The following is a 21,919-nucleotide window of genomic DNA, read 5'->3' as shown; positions in this document are numbered from 1 at the left end:
TCTGAAATATTTCTGTGGACCATTCATCTGCGCATAATCCCTCCCATTCATTTTCTCAGGGGTCCAACCTGTGTGCTTCTGTTCCTGGGGAATTCTAATTACAAGCCAGAATATTGCATTACACATGCAGGAGCCACATTTAGAAACTTTCTTCAATTTTTCCTTCCTATTATAGAGTCCTTAAACTTCTGCTGGCTTTTAAATAATTTCCTTTTGTAAAGTAGCTTGTTTGGAAACCCCATTGCCCAGGAAAGGCAGCCTGAAAAAAAAATGATGCTTCGCCCCAAAAGTCATAGCAGCATTCAATGCATTAAGATATAATTTTTGCATTGGAACCTAGCTCTTCTATAACTGCCTATTTGCATTTTATTATCAGAAGCCACCACATCACATTCTTGATTCTATAGGACTACATGTATAGGTGGTTGAAACTGTGTGTTTGGGGAGGGCAGACAGAATTGAAGGACTCTGACGAGCAGGTGGTGGTTGTGCTGGTGATTTTTAAAGACAGTGAACACATCCAGGGGCTTCAGCATATCTTCAGACGCAGGACACTTGTGAGCAAACCTCTGTAGCAAAGAATCTTCTACTAGTTCCTTCTTTACATTAAAAAATACCTGCTCAGTGAACCATACGGAATGCAAAGTGATGCTCTGATAGGTTGAAATGCTGAGCCACCTCAGAATGAAATAAGCTATGGGCAAAACTGCTTCTGGTGAAAAGATGAACATGATTCCAACTTCAGGAAAATGAGCTCTTCTTATACCTTGATTTTTGCTCATTTTTCACGAAGAGTGGCTTCTGGTGCTATTTGTGTACCTCGGGACTCAGAATCACCCCCAGCACTCTGAAAAGCCCGCAGCTAGCAGCAGCACTTCAGCAAAGTTGAAGACTATTAGTTTATGTTGCCTGTTCATGAGATCTTTTTCACCTCTTTTGTGAGCATCAAAGACAATGAAATAATTTGGGCTACATTCATTCTCAAAAGGTAAACATTAACATAGTCTATTTGGCCATGTGTCCATCCCAGGCTGGCTCCCAGAGATACTGGGGAAACACTTGGGTCACTCTTCCCGCAGGCTCTCAAATAAACAAACAAAAAACAAAGTTAGTAAATAAATAGCCTCTTCCATATCTGAGATATCACTCACATCTAACAATTGTTTTCCAAATATAGAGCTCATGACGTCTTTAAGGGAGAATCATATGTCGGGAATAAATGAATGAAACTCAAGGGTAGTATATATCTCTGTTTATCCCAAAGCTTCTTACTAGGGACAAAAAATATATTGGCTTGCATATTCCTTATGTCATTGTTATGTATTCTGCTTATAATAAATGCAATAGAAGACATAAATTGGGAGCACCATTCTGTTTAATGCAACAGGGCTGAAAGCTGTGAATTTCCAAGATGCTAATTTTAAGAAAAACCCAAGTTTTTCTAATACTTGGAAGGCAAAGAGATTACTTGTATTTAAATGACTGTAAAACAGTTGTGCTTATAAATTCTGTTGTCTCAAGCAAAGCAAGACAATAAGATGAGGTATGTAAAAGCAATTACCACTCGGCCCCAGGGAAGTTAAAGGCCAGCAAGGTAGAAGAGGCTAGAACTGCTGTTAAGTGGACACTTTTATCAGTCTCAGAAGCAAGGCTAAAAGTTCAGCAGAAAAGGAGGATAAGGAAATGAAAAATCTCACTTCTAAAATTCATATTACCCCCAGTTGAAAATAACACTGTGAATTTTCACGTCACATGGCCACATTCTTTATAAACGTCTTGGGAGTCACACCAACTGGGTTTCTAATTTCCATGATACCAAGGTTTTGTGGTTTGGGGTTGGTTGGTTTGTTTTTGTTTGTTTGTTTGTTTGTTTTTTAGTAGCTTCCATGCCTTACATGGGGCTTGAACTCATGACTCAAAGATCAAGAGTTAAATGCTCTACCAACTAAAGCAGCCAGGTGCCTCTGCATTACATACACCAAGTTATATATGTCCATCCTTCAGCAAGTTACTTAACTTCTCTTAGCCACAGTTTCCATGTTGCTAAAGGGATGATAATATAATAATCACCTCAAAGAAATGTCAAGACTCAATCAAAGAACACATAAAGAGTGTTTAACCCTGGTGGCTAAAAACAGTTGTGTGATAAATAAAACTATTTTCCAATATAAATCCATATATGTATATGATTATCATATTGCCCAATAATTGGATATTATCACATTTTTATTATCTCCATTAATACTGATAATTAAGAGTTAAAGTTTATGAGTTGCAAATGCATAAATTTTAATATCCTCTTTGAAATAATGATGTGCATCCAACTCATCATTAGTTATATGCAGATAAGAATCAAGTCACACCACCTACACAATAGTGTTACAGTGAGCATGATCCCACATGTGATAAAAGAAAATTAAATTAAATCCATAAGTTACTGCCATTTTTAAATAGATTGTATCTGACACCATCAAATATCTCTTCTAATGTGATCCTTCTGAAAAGGGGGAAGTATTGGGCTAAGGAAGCATGTTCTCCCTGCTATGGCCATAAGCTAGACTTATAAATAAAATAAGACATTCATATCTCTCATGCTTTAGAAACATAAAATTGGCTACAGGACCATGAAGATATCAAAACTCTCTCACCCTCCCCCCCTCAAAAACAAATACAGGCATCCCCTTTTTAAAATTTTATTTATTCATTTTAGAAAGAGAGCACATGCAACTGGGGAAGGGCAGAGGGCAGGAGAGAAGGAGAAAAAAACTGAAGCACCAAGTTCAGGGCCCAGTGCAAGTCGGAGCCCAGTGCAAGGCTCGAGCCCACAAGCGGGAGATCATGACCTGAGCCAAAACCAAGAGTAAGAACCCTCAACCGATTGCACCACCCAGGCACCTCTGGGCATCCCTGGTTTTATTGAGCTTTGCTTTACTGCACATCACAGAGAGTGCATTTTCTACAAATTACAAGTTTGTGGCAACCCTGTAACAAGCAAGTCTATCCATGCCATTTTTCCAACAGCCTCTGCTCACTTTGTGTCACATTTTGGTAATTCCTACAATATTTCCAACTTTTTCATTATGATTACATTTGTTGGGTTTTTTTTAAAGATTTTATTTATTTATTTGACAGAGAGAGACACAGCCAGAGAGGAAACACATGCAGGGGGAGCGGGAGAGGGAGAAGCAGGCTTCCCACGGAGCAAGGACCCCAACGTGGGACTCGATCCCAGGACCCTGGGTGGCTCAGTTGTTAAGCGTCTGCCTTCAGCTCAGGTCATGATCCCGGGGCCCTGGGATCGAGCCCCGCATTATTTCAAACCTCCCCTTAATTTTATCCATGAATGAACTTTTGAAGCATTTGATAACAAATATTCCTTGTCCTTGACCTCATTTGTGGTGAAAATGCTGATGTAGAGGGAAAAGGGAGAACAATACAAAGATCGTACAAGACACCATCTACCATGACTGGGTCCATCAGCCCTAGAAACTGTGTGTGGTGAGTACCCTCCACCATTAAACGACAATAATCCATAAAGAGAAGGAAGAATTTGAGTCAGGCACTCTTAAGAGCTATTACCACTTCACAATCAACTCATGGTTTTCAATCCTAGTAGTTGTCCTGTGCCACATTTAATCATTCTCCCGTACTGTCTTTGGCTCAACACAAACGCAACCATGAAAACCATAACCAGAGAATTCAACTAGCTATGCTTTTTTTTTTTTTTTGTCATTTTCAGTGGTTTACCACAGAAACAAATGTTCCTGTTCAGTCAAAAATCAACCTCTTAGGGGCGCCTGGGTGGCTCAGTCGTTAAGCATCTGCCTTCGGCTCGGGTCATGGTCCCAGGGTCCTGGGATCGGGTCCCGCATCCGGCTCCCTGCTCCGCGGGAAGCCTGCTTCTCCCTCTCCCACTCCCCCTGCTTGTGCTCTCTCTTTCGCTGTGTCTCTCTCTGTCAAATAAATAAATACAATCTTCAAAAAAAAAAATCAGCCTCTTAGAAATTTAAAAAAAAAAATCTCTTCAAGGGAAAAACTGTTAAAGTAAATGCAAAAAAAATGAAAATAAAAATAAGCAATTTTACCCAGGGTTTCATCTTGGTGGTATTCCAAGAAAATTTATCCTACAAATCTTATGAATTAATATTGGTCAGAACCTCTTACGCCTTCAGGAAAGTGATCAGAAACTTCTGATATTCCATCTCTTCCAGAAAGCCTTTCTTGCCCACAAATCTGCTCATATCTTGTGCAGATATAATTGAAACATGCTACAGGGCAACATATGGACTCTGATGTGTGGCCCCAAAAAGCACTGACCAACAACATATAAGGAACGCCTTTCCCACCGATTTCTTCGCCTAAATTTTTGTTCTTTCAAAATCTAGCTTAAATTTTAGTTCCTAATAGACTCTTCCTCTGACAACTCTAGCTCAAACATAATCTTTTATGTTACTCTCTCCAAACACTTATCTACAACTTTGTTTGTGTGATTTACTCTGGCTATTAATTATGTTTGTTTGTGGAGACCCCAGAATGGAAATGTAAGGTGTGTGTGGCTATGGAGCATTTGTGTAGGGTTTATGGGATTTGCCCGGCGTGGGATCTAGATGACTGAGTGGCTGAGAAAGCTTAGGGGAAGACGTTCACGCTAAGAGAAGAGAGAATGGAGGTGCATACGTTTGGGTCAAGATTATCAGGTTCTTAGGGAAGAGATGACTATATTTTGGTGTCTGACCCTCAAATTATTCAAAGCAGTCTTTTAAGGATGAGTTCCTGAGTCTGGAGGTGGGGAATAGAACTGCAATTAACATGAAATTAAAATGTGACAGCTCTGTTCTCTATCTGATAAGAAACTTGGCAGGGAGATGGTAGTGCATTGCAACAGCAAATAACAAAAATGGGCAAAAGACATTTCCTCCAGACGAGGAACATTCAGGGTGCCCATCTAGAAACAACAGAGAATAGACAGCCAGGAACCCTCAGGTTTGGGGCACTGTCCAGGAGGGGAACTCGGGCTAGCAGAAATCTTCTGTGCTGTGATCTAACATGCGCTCAACCAGGTGGAACACCAAGCCGTCATGACATACAGATGGAATTACAACAGAGAGCATGCGTGAGAAATCCTTCAGCAACCCAAGCGCCTAAGAAGAACATCAGAAGGACTAAAACTTCCTCAAAGGCACAGCACCAGAAGAAGGAAGGTAAAGAAGCCCGACAGAATGTTTTTGTTTTCCAGTGCTGCTACCCTCTTGCCCAGCTTGGACTGGCATAGTTCTTCTTCTGTATTTGTACTTAAATATATTAAGTACATTATTTAATTGCAAGTTCCCTGCGGGTATCTACCATATGGGCTTTCAGCATCCCCCATTCTGCATAGTACTGTCTATGGAAAAACACATGTTCACACCCTTACTATTGGTTAAATTGAATTAAGAAATGCTTTTTCATTGTAATAGTAAAAATGGCCGAGTTCTCCCTGCTTCTCTGGCTCAAATATGAGCTTTCACTGGTATTGCTTTTGCATGCAGAGGATATGTAAGATTTGGGAGAAAATAAGCAACTGGCAGAAAATTAATAGAGCGGACAAAGCTGAGGGAAATTAGTTGGGCATCTTATACAAAGCCTGTATTTTGGCTGATGTTCAATTCCATTTACTTTTTTTTTCTCTTATTCATCCAGACTAAGATGTGTGCTCTCTCATTTCAAGAGTTAGAAACCAAGAGCGAATGGAGGGATTGTTTGAGTCACAGTAAATATCTTTTCTAAAGAAGATTATATATGTCACATACAAATTAGATTTGAAGGGGAAAATGAAGGGCAGGGGATTAGGATTTATGCCACGAAACTGGGGAAAGAAAAGATGAATTAAATAACGTGGAAGAGAGTAGTTAAATACCGAATCTATAAATCCTGACCAGTCTCACCTACATTCCACATTCTTGACGTTATTAATTGGAAGCTATCAACACCTGGATGGGGAAGGGGGCGTGAAAGACGAGACCACAATATTTTAAAACAAAGTTGGGACACAATAGGAAATGTGCTGTGCCTCCTGAAAATGCATTTAATCCAATTGGGTTTGGAAGCTTTGAGAAAAGGAGAATGCTAGTACATTTTAAAGCAGGGCTGGTAAATTATAGCCCACAGGCCAAATGTGGCCCACCACCTGTTTCTGTATGGCCCACAAACCTGGGAAAGGTTTTTACATTTTTTAATGGCTGGGGGGAAAAAAAATCAAAAGAAAAAGAATATTTCATGACACATGATGTTATGTGAAATTCAAATTACAGTGCCCATAAATAAAATTTTTTTAATTTTTTTATTGTTATGTTAATCACCATATATTACATCATTAGTTCTTGATGTAGTGTTCCATGATTCATTGTTTGTTCATAACACCCAGTGCTCCATGCAGAACGTGCCCTCTTTAATACCCATCACCAGGCTAACCCATCCCCCTACGCTCCTCCCCTCTAGAACCCTCAGTTTGCTTCTCAGAGTCCATCGTCTCTCATGGTTCGTCTCCCCCTCTGACTTACGCCCCCCCTTCATTCTTCCCCTCCTGCTATCTTCTTCTTTTTCTTTTTTCTTAACACATGTTGCATTGTTTGTTTCAGAAGTACAGATCTGTGATTCAACAGTCTTACACAATTCACAGTGCTCACCATAGCACATACCCTCCCCAATGTCTATCACCCAGCCACCCCACCCCTCCCACCCCATAAATAAAATTTTACAGGAACACAGTTTCACTTACTTGCTTACATATTGCCTATGGTTGCTTTTGTGAGCAGAGTTGAGTAATTGTGACAAGAGACTGTAGTACTCACGAAGCCAAAAATATTCGCTATCTGGCCCTTTATAGAAAGTTGGCCTCCTCTTACTTTAGAGAATGCAGTTGGATAGTAAGTTTGCTTGCTTTTCATCTTTAACATAAGGAGGGTTTTATCCACCCATATTTTTGTTGAATAGGAGTGGACTGGCTACACCGAGTCTTATTCCCTTGGACTACTCCATAGCATATGGGTCTAAGTTACAGTCAGGCCTGCTGCTCTGTGTGTATTTGCCCCTTGAAAGAAAACTCAGTCCCCCTAAAGCCTAAGGAGATTATTCTATAGTAATTTGTCTTAATCTTACTGGGTAGACAAATTACTATTTCATATGTCATCATATTTCTTCTTTTTTAAAATGCTATCAAAGAACACGGTTTATTTTGCTACATCTCACATACAACCATGTTGTCAAAAAGAACCGCCCCACCACTCTGTGTGTGTGTTTTTCTTAAGATTTTATTTATTTATTTGAGAGAGAGAGAGAGCACAGAGGGAGAGTGAGAGGCAGAAGCAGACTCCCCACTGATCAGAGAGCCTAATGCAGGGCTCGATCCCAGGACCCTGAGATCATGACCTGAGCCAAAGGCGACACTTAACTGACTGAGCCACCCAGGTGCCCCTCTGTTTTCTGACATAACTGTGCCATTACTTTGGAAATACAACTACAACAGCTTTTGGGACTCGAGAGACCTTCAAAACAAGAGATTAGACATGGATGTGGATCATAAGGTGGATTAGTAAAATAAGTTGACAATGGAGTAAATCACTGATATTCTTTTAATATTTGCCCATGTTTCAATATCCACATTTTCCTTCCAAAGCCCAAATCTTTTTACCAAATGTAATATAACAGCCTCATTCTTTTAAAATCTGGCTGTATATAATCGAGGAACTCTTTCTACTACGCTTGCCCCCTCAATATGATGGAGTTTTCATGTAATATTCATTCTTGGTTGTGTTTTGCTTCCTATAGACTCCTTTTATTGCTTACCAACTTTGGTATTTTCCATGAGCTTTCTTTTTTTCTCCCGTAAAGCTCAAATAACAGTAATTATTAATGATAATTGTTGCTCCTGGCACCACTTACCTCATTTGAAACAAATACCCGGTTGTACTTTTTAAAATTCAGACCCCCAAACAAAGACTCCAGAAAGAGTTTCAGAATTCTTTATTAAATGAAAAAAAAAATGTTAAACTCTCTTGAGGACGGACTGTAATATTGAGCTAGATATCCAGTCTCCCCACATTCGAATCCCAAATATCCAAATTATTAAAATATAGAGATGAAAAGCTGTATATAGCTTTTACCATGCACAGCTATGTATGGTTCTTACTGGTTATTTATTTGGCGACAGTTGAAAGAGATTTCTTTTATTTCAATTTACCATGAGCATTGCTAAGAAAGCCTACTTTATTTTGTTTTTAATTTAAGTAGAGTTGACACACAATGTTACATTAGTTTCAGGTGAACAACATAGTGATTCAACTCTATACATTATAATATGCTCACCACAAGTATAACTACCATCTGTCACAATGCAATATTATTACAGTATCTTTTACTATATTCCCTATGCTGTGCCTTTTATTCCCATGGTTTATTCATTCCATAACCAGAAGGCTGTATTTCCCACTCCCCTTCACCCATTTTGCTCATCCCCAACTCCCTCCCCTCTGGCAACTATCAATTGTTCTCTGTATTTACAGGTCTGGTTCTGCTTTTTGTCTGTTTATTCACTTATTTTTTTAGACTCTATATATGAGTGAAATCATATGGTATTTGTCTTTCTCACTCTGACTTATTTCACTTAGCATAATACCCTCTAGGTCCATCCATGTTGTCACAAATGGCATTACCTCATCCTTTTTATGGCTGCATAATATGCCTCCGTGTGTGTGTGCGCACACGCACATGTGTGTCCACATCATCCTTAGCCCATTCATCTATCAATGGACACTTAGTTTGCTTCCATACCTTGGCTGTTATAAATAATGCTGCAATAAACATAGGAGTGCATGTATCTTTTTGAATTAGTGTTTTTGTTTTCTTTGGGTAAATACCCAGGAGTAGAATTATTGAATCATATGGTATTTCTATTTTTAATTTTTTGAGCAACCTCCATACTCTTTTTCACAGTGGCCATATCGGTTTATATTGCCACCAGCAGTGCACAAGGGTTCCTCTTTGTCTACATCCTCACCAAAAGTGTTATTTCTTGTCTTTTTTATTTTAGCCATTCTAACAGGTATAAGGTGCTATCCCATTGTGGTTTTGATTTGCATTTCCTTGATAATTAGTGATGTTAAGCATCTTTTCATGTGTCTGTTGGCCATCTCTATGTTTTCTTTGGAAAAATATCTATTTGGGTCCTCTGCCCATTTAAGAAAAATTAACTTTAATAAAGTCTGACACAGTGCCGAGCATACAAAAGGCACTCAATATGTATTTTTCAAGTGAACAAAAGTAATTGTAATAAATTATTATTTAGTGGCATTTTATCTTCCCAAAGCATTTTTCCATTTTCACACTAAACCTATCTCTGAGAGATACACAGGCAGGTGTTTTCAAAGATAATACCTGTCAGACCCTCATCAAAGCCCCAAAGGGTTGTTTCATTAGACACAATCTGGTGAATATTAGAAGCTACAATTCCAAATTTCCAGCCAAGGAGTAGGCTTGAATATGTCCATTATCTAAGCAGGAAAAGAAACTGGACTTTCTAGAAGAGATCTGGGTCCTTGAGGCTAACAAATGTCCCAAAGTAACCATTTCTATTCTAGGGAAGCTAAAAACCGTACGAACATATTAATGCAACTGATGGAAAATTAGCAATATTACAAGTCACCTCAGGATATTAATCACGAACCCTTATCAGAAACAGAGGTAGCCATGATTTCCCACTCATGATTTCACACACACCCCTGCTTCTTAGAGAAGAATATACTCAACCAGAGTTCTGGAAAGTGCAGTTCTCTGTATAAAGGCTTCTTGCTTCACTGGTCATAGGCCGTTGGTCTAGGGAAGGATATCTGACTCAAAATAGACTGTTTATATTCATTCAGTTGTGAGGAACAGGGACACTGAGTGCAGTGATAATTTGGCTTTGGTTTTGGGGGGCTGCCCAGAATCTAAATCCCCTTCTTAGGTTTGAGAAATTTCCCACCTTATGAGACACGGTGGGAGGAATAGCCCTCTTCCCACTACAGAGCCCAGAACCACCTGATGCTGGCTTGCCCAGCCTCCTTTGCAGGCAAGGAACTGGCACATGACCTAGGCTTGACCAGTCAGAACTCCCTGCCCTGGATGCTGCAGTGGAAGCTAGTGATGCTCAGATGCAGGGACACTAGTGAATCTGATTTCAGAAGGAACAGGATGAGCAGCCGTGAAAGCAGCACCAGCAGAATCCAAGAGCCTCTAGCATCAGGGGGCCAAGGATGAGTCAGGTCTACCATTCAGCAGCCGTGAACTTCCCACGGGACCAGTTCTGTGGCACATTCTGTGGCTGTGGTTCTGGCTGTGGAGTCATCTGTTTCCTGCCCATTCTCCAGCCCTTCCAAACAATTCTGTGTGCTATGTAATATCCTCCAGGAAGTTCCTTTCCTGCTTAAATTCGCCACGGTGGTTTCTGTTGCTTACACCAGAGAAGAGGGACTGATACGCAGAGTTCAGGTCAAATGGCTGCCAGCTTGAGACCACAAGATAGAGCAAATCGGAGACATGAAGCTGCTGTTGGAGACAGCCACGATAAGCCATGTGAGAGCAAACGACAGTCCAACAGTTCACCAAGAAAAGCAGACCCCAAATACAATGAGGCTCTGGAAAAATGAAAGTCCAAGAGAGAAAAGAGACAGGCAGTTTGCACCCTATTTCCAAGTCCCAGTCCCATAAAAACAGGCCAGGCTTCATTTCCCACCTGTGGATTACCTTGAAATTCCCTGTTGTATCCTTGAAATGAATCCCTCCTTTTCTTAAAAAAGAGTTTTATTCCTTGCAACCAAATGTGTCCTGATTAAGTCAGCCAGACAAATAGCAGATCATAATAATCTGGGGACATGCACAACAGGACGCCTGGGACCCACAGGGACTTAGGGACAAACCAGGAAAGGACTCTCTCTCTCTCTCTTTCTTCTCATAACGGAGAGTGATGACTCTACCTTCGGTTCAAGGGTGCTGCAAGCATCATGTGCATGATTATGGTACCGAAACTTAAGAATCAGCAAGTTATTGATACTGCCCCGTGTGTACGAAAATCACTAGGTCATGTCTATATACTGCCCAAAGAGAACAGAGAAAGATTTAGCTAAAATGTTAACTATAAGTTGAGGGCTGAGAGAGCTCCCCCCAAAAGGAGAACAGCTATAATACCGCATAAGGACCATCTGTCAAGATGGGCCCTGGATTACAGAGAACATGGTGGCGAGGCCTGGGAGGAACGTAGCCCAGGCTTCTGGCCATCCCTTCACATATTCCAATTCCATCATGACTACTCCTAAATGTAGACAAAACAATCTGAGCGAGCCACCCCAAGATGGCTGAGTGCAGCTTGGGATCCTCTGGGGGATGGCACCATAGTCCACTCATTGCCCGAGAAACCAGAAAGTGCTCAGTTTCCTCCTGTCCCGGGGAGGGGGTCAGAAACCAGACAGGTAATCTGATCCCCCCTCCCTCTGCTTTCTGATCGTTTTTGGTCATTTTTCATTTTTTTCATTTTTCAGGTTAACCACATTGGGAAACCATGAGAATCCTTTCTAGAAGGTACTTTGCCTTCTTGGAGCACTCCTGAATGACCTTAAGCAAAGCTGCCTCTTACCAAGGAAAGCTAAGGAATGATCATTCCAGTTCTGATAATCAAAGCAAAAACACTGATGTCATGGGAAGTTCATGAGAATGACAATGACAAAACCTAAAGCTTGAGCAGAGCACAAATCTCTGTTAGTTCTCTCACTAATAAAAATCTGTGGAATAACTCCAATTTGAAAATTCTGGGAATCCAAGATTAGCTGTTAAATTTTAGGAAAACTCCCATCATTTCTCTGTACAATTAACATAAAAGTAGCTCTATTTATAGCCTCAATGGTTTATTGCAAGAATCATATGAATAAATGTAGGAGGGGTTTGAGAGCTGTGTAGTACTAAATAGTCACAAAGCATTATCATCAGAGGGGTAGTTCTAATATTTGTAGACATACTTATCACCATTGATATCTCTAGCAAGTTATCAGAATCTAGGACCTGATCTTTTTAGATGATAGTGAAATGAGTCTGTTTATGTAATGCACTTAGAATAGAGTTCCATGTTCAATACTCTGTAAGCATGAGTTTTTTATTAGGATGATGGCATTTTATTTATTTATTTGAGAGAGACAGCACAAGCTGGGGGGTGGGGGGGCAGGGAAGGGACAGAGGAAGAAGCAGATTCCCCACAGAGCAGGGAGCCCAACGGGGCTCCATCCCAGGACCCTGAGATCATCACCTGAACCGAAAGCAGCCACTTAACCGACTGAGCCACCCAGGCACCCCTAGGATGATGATTAGTAGTGGTAGTGGTTACCATGATTCTTATCACTATTTTCAGTAATGGGATGGGGGTTTTGGTTTTACTATACTACATAACCTTTTTATAATAGGAACTCAAATGTTTGGGAAACTTTCAATCCCCTAATACTATCAGCTGGGATCACATTTACCAGCATCTTATACCCAAGAAGGCAGTGTCTCACTACTCGCCCAGAGACCTGGATTCAACATAGCTGCTGCCAACAGACAGAGGATTTCTGTTGCATTTAGTTATGACCCCTTCTCAAAGTTTGCTTTTACATCAGCCTCTCCTGAAAGCCCCAAGGCCCTGTATTTCTTTTTAATTAAAATGGAAGAAATTTTTGTTTGCAGAATTTCATGGCAGCCCTAAGGCATTACAAAACTCTTATTTGGGGGGGGGGGAAATCACGGTGTAATAGTAAAGTAGTATTAAAGGCAGTCAAAAAGCCTTCTCAGATCATCCTAGAATGTCTCAAAGCATAGTCTAAATACATAATAACTGATAAATTTTACAGTCCATGATAGCCGCAAAACCAAACCATATCACAGCCTGCTACAGCGAAAGGTCACTTCACAGGCATCCCAGGGCCCAGCCATTGAAATGAGCCCCAAGTTAGTTTCACCCGATGGCAACACTAGCATTCAACTGTCACCCTCTCCTTACATTAGCATGCTGTGATTATTCCCAGCAGTGGAGCTGGGCCTCCATGGTAACGCTCTTCAGGGAGCTGGGGAAGCTCTTTAATTATTAAAATGAATAATTCTTACCAACACATTTAATTGGAAAATATTACATGTTAAAGGGGCACTAATGGAACAGCTCTGAGAACTGAGCAGGATGATAAAGGATGCTTTTTGATGTGAATTTTAGCAATACTCTCTTCATCCCGTCACACCATGCATTATTCACTTGCTTTAAAAAAAAAAAGAAATCTATCATTTCATTTCTAAGTGGTGATGGAATTATTGAACCTGCAAAAAACAAAGTTTTGAATTACTCCCATGTGTTGAACCACTACCAACCCACAAAAAAATAAAATACTGTGAATTGTCATGTTATCTCTGACGGCTAGGAAATCAACCAAAAAATACCCTGAACATTCTATCAGACAGTCAGCATAGCTGCGCAGAGAGGTCTCTGCAGTATTTCCTTTCTTGAGAAACAAAAATTTATATACTAAAAGTATTTGTCTAATTTCACCCATGGATATTCTTAAACATAGCTGCCGTATTTGCCCACTGTCATATCAATGTGTATTTCTCTGTGTGTGTTACATATTCTCAGAGAAACGAGACTTATTTCAGAGGCAGAGAGAAGAATTCAATCTTATTATTAACTTGTCACACTCAAATATAGATAATTTAAGCCCTCTGACATGTTTCCTTTAATGTTCTTAATAAAGAAAGTTTTAATCATTGAAGAAGAAGAAAGAAAAAAAAAAAACAGGACCAGGGTTCTCATTCAATCTCTTCATTTTGAGGTTACAAGGCTGTTTCTATGAGAGAGGGAATGACAGAAACACAGGGGATAAAAATAATACAGAAAACTAAGGAATGGAAGACACACATATTTATCTATTGGCAAGAGGCTGTGTAATCATCAGAAAATTTCACCCTTCAACTTGTAAGCATTTTCTTTGGAAGTAGGATGCTGCTGGTACTTGGCTTAAGGATTCCAAGAACTAATTAAAAAAAAAAAAAAAACTAAAAAAAGCTACTTTGGTTCAGGGACCGTAGTTAGAGCTTTTCATACATTCGGTTTAATCAACATAAGATTTCATAAGGTTTGAGTAATGATAACCATCTCAAATGCTGCCTACGAGAACAATGATGCTAACCGTCGTTCTAAAACTCCTCCCAGGGTCACTGGCGCACCACCCATGGGCCCCCTGAGAGTGGGACACCTCTCATGGGAGGAGTGCAAGAGCGTTCCCCTCACCTTGCCCACCCCACCCTCTGCCCATCAGCACGGAGCTGCATCTGCGCGTCCTGAAATTCTCGCGCTTCGGCTCTCCTTCTCAGTATCCCACACCAGTTTGCCCCCATTGAGTTTCTGCCTAGCGATGGAAAAGCGTGACCCAACGCGATTCTCAGGCGCACTTCTCAGATGGTAGAAATAGCAAACCACACTGCTGTCTCCAAATTCCCTAGCCAGCTTTCCAGATTCTCTAGCTTTCTAAAATCCCCCTTCTCATTACACTGGATCTGTCAGACTGCTGGGTCCCCTAATGCTGGAGGAAAATCAAAGAGCTGCTTGACTGGAAAGGGGTAATTACTATCAGTGACATTTCCATTAGGAAGTTTCCTACCGAGCTGCTCTCATCTTAATACCAAATACTCATATTAATGCCCCCCACAACTCAGCTCCTTTCACTAATTTTTTAAATTAAAATTCTAATGGTTTATAATGAATGACTGCTCACTGCCAGGCTGTAAAACCAATGACTCAAGGCCACATAAAGGACATGTACGTCTATCCACCTGGACGTCCATGCGCCTGATCTTAACTGTTTGCTTTACAGCATATGATCAGCTCCGGCAGTTTTTAGTAGTTTAATAGAGCAGGAAGCACAGAAGACATGTAGACAAACAGAGCAATGGTTTTCAAACTTGCTTTAGTGGCAACCCTACCTTCACATGAACTCTTACACTAAATAAATATAAAGTGATTATTTATTAACATCCATTCATTAGCATAAATGTAATTTCCTAGTTTATATAGGCAACAATTTTAAGTCAGTAAATTTGCTTTATTAAAAAAAGCAGAAATCATGATTTTTTTCAAGATTTCATTTATTTATTTATTTATTTATTTATTTGAGCAAGAGAAAGAGCGAGCGCACAAGCAGGGGGGAGCAGCAGGCAGAGGGAGAAGCAGACTCCCTGCTGAGCAGGGACCCTGATGTGAGACTCGATCCCAGGACCCCAGATCATGACCTGAGCTGAAGGCAGATGCTTCACCTACTGAGCCACCCTGGCACCCAGAAATCGTGATTTAAATGAAAATCATACATTAGCCTCAATGCTCCATTTATTTGCATAATTTTTTTTTTGTTTCTTCACACAGATAAGCTGTTCTTTACAGCTAGTCCTATGATCTCAAGATATTCTTCAAGCAGCATGCAACCGCAGAGGTCTTATTCCAAAGCCTACAGGAAATCAAGATAACCTGGCACCCTAAGTTGGTGTGTAAGCGATCCGTAATGTGTGAAGATTTGGTAATAACACACATGAGTTATTTCTTGAAGTTTGTTTGCATGTTATTTTATAACCGTTTTAATGGTTGAAATGTATCTTTAAATGGAATCTGAATCACACGTTTTAAGGAATCACTACATCGGGGGCCGTGGAACTCCAGGGCTCTGCAGAGCACAGTTTGAAAACCCCATGGAGGCAGATGTGATTGAAGTTGAGGGAGAAACAAAGAGATAAGGAAACAGTTAACTTGCAGAAGGCCGTGGTCGTTGCTAATGGCAACCTCTCCCTCTTAACTCCCTCAGCACTTCCTGTATGCTTGTCCCACTGCTGATTCCATCCTCCTTGCCTTGCAGGTGAGCATGCCTGGCTCCTCCAGAAGACAGTGTGCCACTGAAGGCACGGGATTGTTGACAGGGACTGAACTGAGCTTCTCCAAAATTGAAGTTCGGAAGCCCTCCCTTGCAATGTGACTGGAGTTAAGACAGGGCCTTTAAGAAGGTAATTAAATTTAATGAGGTCATAAGGGTGGGGCCCTAACCAGATAAAACTGGTGTCCTTACAAGAAGAGGATGAACACCAGAGGGGTGTGTGTCTACATACAGAGGAAAGGCCATGTGGGGGATACAGCTGGAAAAGGGTCATCTACAGCCCTTAGAGAAAGGCTTCCCCGGAAACCAACCTAGCCAGCATCTTTATCTTGGACTTGTATCCTCCAGAACTTTGAGGAAAATAAATTTCTGTTGTATAAGCCATCCACCTTGGTATCTTGACATGGAAGCCCAAGGAAACAAATACAATGCTGGAACAAATATGCCAGAAAAACACTGTGAGAATAAACACAATAAAGCAAATTTCTGTTTCATCATTGTGAAGTCCCCTAAATTTGATACATCACAAAATGCTCAGTAAGATCACTGTGTAAGGACTGTCAATATTCTTCTGCCTAAATAAAAGCTTTTGGCATTCAAGCCTGACGGATGGACGTCTGTGGATCTGAAGGGATCTCAGCTTCATTGAAAAGCTCTCTCTCCGCAGAACTCACAGCACAGGGTTTTGTACATGCATGATATTTGGGGAAAGACATCTTTGGACTTTTTGAAACTAATGCATTTAGTTTTACATATTACTTATTCTAGTTTCTTTTTCTTTACTCACGCTTTTCTCTTATGCTAAGGATAGCAAAAGCTTGACACGGGTCTTGATTGCCACATCGCAGTTGGTGCCTATGACAAGCATTAACAACTGATCCTGACCCATTTCCCTCTAGGTTTAGATGTGGCTTCAGAATCCTTCTTAACACAGTTCTTCAGACAGCCGCTGTCCATCATCAGTTATGTAAAAGGAAAATTATTTGCCACCTCTTTTATACCTTTTTTTTAAATCATATATGGTTTTAGATCTCAGTATATGGAAGGAATTTCCAGTTTTAAATATTTTTATGGCATTTATTAAAGGGTAGATTTAGTGGTTGATTTTACTCTGAGCTGTTGAATTCATCAACTCCAAAGGCATCATTCATCCCCTGAGTTGTGCAATGCAAAGCCTATACAGACTCACAGTATTCATATACTCATTTTATTTATTTATCACTTTTAACTATTTTGAAAAAAGTTACTTTTTTAGGATATCTTTGACTCCAGTAACATTAATGACTTACATTTAAAAACAACTAATTGGCTTTTCAATTTTTTTTAAAGATTTTATTTATTTATTTGACATAGAGAGAGAGAGATCACAAGTAGGTAGGGCAGCACACAGAAGGAGAGGGAGAGGCAGGCTCTCCGCGAGCAGGGAACCCAATGCCAGACTCGATCCCAGGACCCTGGGATCATGACCTGAGTCGAAGGCAGACACTTAACGCATTGAGACACCCAGGTACCCCAGTTTTTCAATATTTTAAATGCCTGTGATAATTACCAAATAAAAATATTTATTTGCACTATTATTAAATGTTATTAAAAATAACTTAAAATGGGACATCCAGTTTAGGGTGGCGGCCCCAATGTAGCCTCTCCAAATTTGTCAACAAAATATCACCAGAAATAGAAAAAGACAAGAACATAATTCATTTTCAAAATCTAAGGCTGATATACCACCAAGTCTAGGAGGTACGTGCATTCTCCACATAGTTAATAAAAGCGATTTAAAAATCATATGGGGGGGGCACCTGGGTGGCTCAGTCGGTTAAGTGTCTGACTCTGAATCTCAGCTCAGGTCTTGATCTCAGGGTCAAGACTGGGCTCCCTGCTAGGTGTGGAGCCTACTTAAAAAAAAATAAAATCAGTATCTAGAAGCAGAAGAAATCTTGGAGGCTGGGAAGGCAGGACCAAACATGTTAGTTCATCTGAGATTCAACCGTGGCACCAAAAGAGATGAAAATGATCCCTAAGTGAACAGAATTAAGCCAAGGTCATCTGCATTTTCTCCTCCTTCAAGTATAATTAAGTAGGGGACAAACACTGCAAGGCCTTCTCCCTTTTAAACTTGTTCACAATGCACTCTTTTGAAGACGATGACATTTTTTCGCTAGATGCTACCGTAGGTGATTTTTCTTTTTTCTTTTTTTTTTTTTTTAGTACTTTTTTTTAAAGTAGCTTCTACACCCAACGTGGGGCTTGAACTCACAATCCTGAGATCAAGAGTCACATGCTCCACTAACTGAGCCAGCCAGGCATCCCAATGGTGGGTGAGTTTTCAAAGCTCTGCCCTTCCTCTGGGTTGGCCAGCTGCCTCTGTTTTATTCTGCAAGGCTTCTTCCTAGACCTGTTGTAGGTTGATTTGGGGGATGATTTGCCTGGGCTTGGGGTTGTCAGTGAGCAAGCTATGTACATGACCTGCATCCTGCTCTCCGTCTACTCCTGTCCAGCCTCAGTCAAAATCCCTTTTTCATGCAAGCAAGCATAAGGGAGGAATATTTTAGTATTAACTGCTCTGGGCTTTCTACTCCCTCTTTTTAGATGCATTCAGGCCCTCCAGGCTTATGTCTTAGGGGAAGGAAGGCCACAGAAGAACAGAGAAAAGTCATGTCTCAGCCGTCTCCATATAGAGTTCTGAAATTCTTAGCACAGGTAATAAGGTGAGAAAGATGTCGCTGAGTCTTAAAAACTCAGTTTTAAGTACCAAGAGGAAAAGTTTGTCTTACTAATAATAGATGGCTTGAAAAGTCAGTTCTCTGGCCCAAATTTGATTAAAAGAGCAAAGTAAAAGTAAAAAAAAGTCAGACCCTGCAAAGTGTCCCCAACAAGTGCCCACCCTCTTTGGACAGGTCTCAAGGGAGAGACAGCAAAGTCCACACTGCAGTGGGGCTTGGAAAGCAGAAAGGACCTGAACTTACTTTCCAGGAGGGGCCTCAAGACTCTTGCACATGCCTGGGGGGGTATGAGAGAAGAGCTAAAACTTTCCTGTATTCCCAAGAGGATGCAGAAGGAGCTGAGAAAGGCTTGCCCACGGGGCAGCTCCTTGCAGACTAGGAACAAGTGCAGCCTGAGGACCCTGACACTAAGGAAGGACTGAAGGTCAACAGGCATAGATGAGAAATACCAAAGTCCACATGGGATGACTTTAATCTTCTACCTAGCAAAGGGACAGCTGACAATCACAGGGGACAATCCCCCTCCCTGCAGTACCATCATGAGATTTAAGCCCCTAGGAGACGAACCATGAGAGACGATGGACTCTGAAAAACAAACTGAGGGTTCTAGAGGGGAGGGGGGTGGGGGGATGGGTTAGCCTGGTGATGGGTATTAAGGAGGGCACGTTCTGCGTGGAGCACTGGGTGTTATGCACAAACAAGGAAACATGGAACACTATATCCAAAGCTAACGATGTAATGTATGGTGATTAACATAACAATAAAAAAGAGAGATTTAGGCCCCTAGAACTCAGAAAATAAACTCATTTTATGGGGGTGGGGGAGGGAGGAGGTTGGAAGACCTGACTTATCTGACTTGAGACCTGACATAACTGAAATTAGCAAAAATGGACCGAGATTAAGCGTCCTGTCAGTCCTGTCACGAGGCACTTACAATAAAGACAAGTTGTGTTCTAAGAAACCGAAGAGAGTTATCACTGGCACATCTAGGCCCAGAAAATTCAGGGCCCTTCATAAATTTGGGGTCAGGTCCAGCTCTCTGTGACACAGGGAGATCTTCCTGTTACCCCCCATATTATGTTCTCTGATCTACTAACCAGAAATAGGACGTGAAAACTGTAACTCCCAGCCTCCGGGGCTGACTGGGTTCTTTCCATCTGTCCCAAGCCCGTCCCACCCAACAGACAGACTACAGCCACCAGCATACACTGGACCCCTTCAGAGCCTAGTTCAGCTCTGCCTCAGTATGGAGAGAGGCATGGCACCACGTGGGGTTAGGAGGGCTGCTTCTAGCTCACTGAGTGCTTACTCTTTGCAAATCAGAAAAAGATGCCTGTTATGCCGGGCACTTTTGTGCAGTAAACAGCCTGCCTGAATGTACACAGTGGCCCTTCGCTGGCAAATGAGAAACTTAATCTATTTTCTTCACAAACAGGAGCTAGAAGGAGGGATGCTCATTTTCTGGTTGTTATTAGCCCTGGCACCACAAGTAAGGAGCAGATGCAGAGGAAACATGATGTTTTTCTGATTTTTTTTTTGTCAGATATTCTGTATTTTATGAAGTAACCTGGTAGAAGGATATGTGCTAATGTTTGTTTCTTTACTTAATTCAGTCAATCCAACTCCAAATGCCTTTAAAATAATGGCATTCCTGGGGCACCTGGGTGGCTCCGTCAGTTGAACGTCTGATTCTTGATTTTGGCTCAGGTCATGATCTCAGGGTTGTGAGCGTGGAGCCCGCTTAAAATTCTCTCCTTCCCGGGTGCCTGGGTGGCTCAGTCGGTTAAGCGACTGCCTTCGGCTCAGGTCATGATCCTGGAGTCCCGGGATCGAGTCCCACATCGGGCTCCCTGCTCGGCGGGGAGTCTGCTTCTCCCTCTGACCCTCTTCCCTCTCGTGCTCTCTCTCATTCTCTCTCTCTCAAATAAATAAATAAAATCTTTAAAAAAAAAAAATTCTCTCCTTCCCTCTGCCCCCCGCCCAAATAAATAAATGATAAAATAAAATAATAATAATACAATAATGATATTCCTGGTCAGATACTGGAGTTAAGTCGTCCTTGATAAATGTGTATGTTTTGGCCACAGAAACCTAGGTAGATGCCCTTCAGACTCAATGTGTTCCTTACCTCTCCCCACAGAGCTCTGAGCTCCTAAGCTAAGCAAAGGCAACTAAAGAAGATAAATTACCACTGGGCTCTCCCAAGTAGTCCTTCCAGAGTTTTGAAGATGTTATATGTACTGATTCTTAAAGCTGTTTTTAACATCTCCTGGAGATTTAGCGTGCATGTAAAATAGCCCCAGGTGGCATTCCTAAGCAAATTATGTAAATTCACCGAGCCTCAGATTGCTCATAATCAAAACGGGGTTCACAGTATCCACCATGTAAGACGTTGTGATCCTAGCACATTTGAGAATGGCTAGCCTGTTCCTCCAGTGGTTCTAAAACAAGCAGCCATTGAGGGCTAAAGTAAGCATCACATTCCTGCTGTCTGCTGAACAGAAGAAAGCTAATCACCATGGCTCACCGTACCTCTTCTTCACAAGGCAACTCCTACAGTGTATAGGGGAATCAACTGCCTTCATTTCTCGGGACCGTCCTGGTGTTAGTTTTGAAAATCCCACATACTTAAGAAGCCTAGGTCCCAGGTAAACTAGAATGGTTATCCTACCTAAGTTTGAGGCACCAGATCTATGAAGCCCTCACGGGAGCAGACATCATTCTCTATCCAACTTCCACCCCATCCCAGTAAACAAACATAAACCTGTATTAGCTCCCTAGTACTGCCCAACAGATTACCACGAAGTTGGTGGTTTAAAACAACACCCATTCATTAGCTCACGGCTTCTGTAGACCAGAAGTCTGAGTGCATCTCAGTTGAGATCTCTGCTCAGGATCTTCTGTGGTAGAAACCAAGGTATCAGCCAGCCTGAGTTCTCATCGGAAGGCCGTGGGGGGAAATCCAACAGTAAGCTCCTTGAGGTTGTCGACCGATTTCGGTTCCTTGTGGATGTAGGACTGAGGTCTTCATTATCTCCCTGGCTGTCATTTGGGGCCATTCTCCGCTCCTAGAAGCCATCTGTATTCCTTGCCATGTGGCCCCTTCCATCTTCATAGCCACCAACAGAGAGTCTCCCTTGCATCAAATACCTTTCACACTTCCAACCTGTTCAAGGAGAGCCCAGACCCTTTCAAGGGCTCACCTGAGTAGGTCGGGTCCACCCAGGATAATTTCCTTTTCTTAAAGTCATCTGTGCC

This window comes from Callorhinus ursinus, unplaced genomic scaffold (assembly GCF_003265705.2).
Source record: "Callorhinus ursinus isolate GAN/ISIS: 27379988/994484 unplaced genomic scaffold, GSC_fseal_2.0 scaffold28, whole genome shotgun sequence".
Taxonomy (NCBI): Eukaryota; Metazoa; Chordata; class Mammalia; order Carnivora; family Otariidae; genus Callorhinus; species Callorhinus ursinus.
This window is presented reverse-complemented; position numbering follows the sequence as displayed.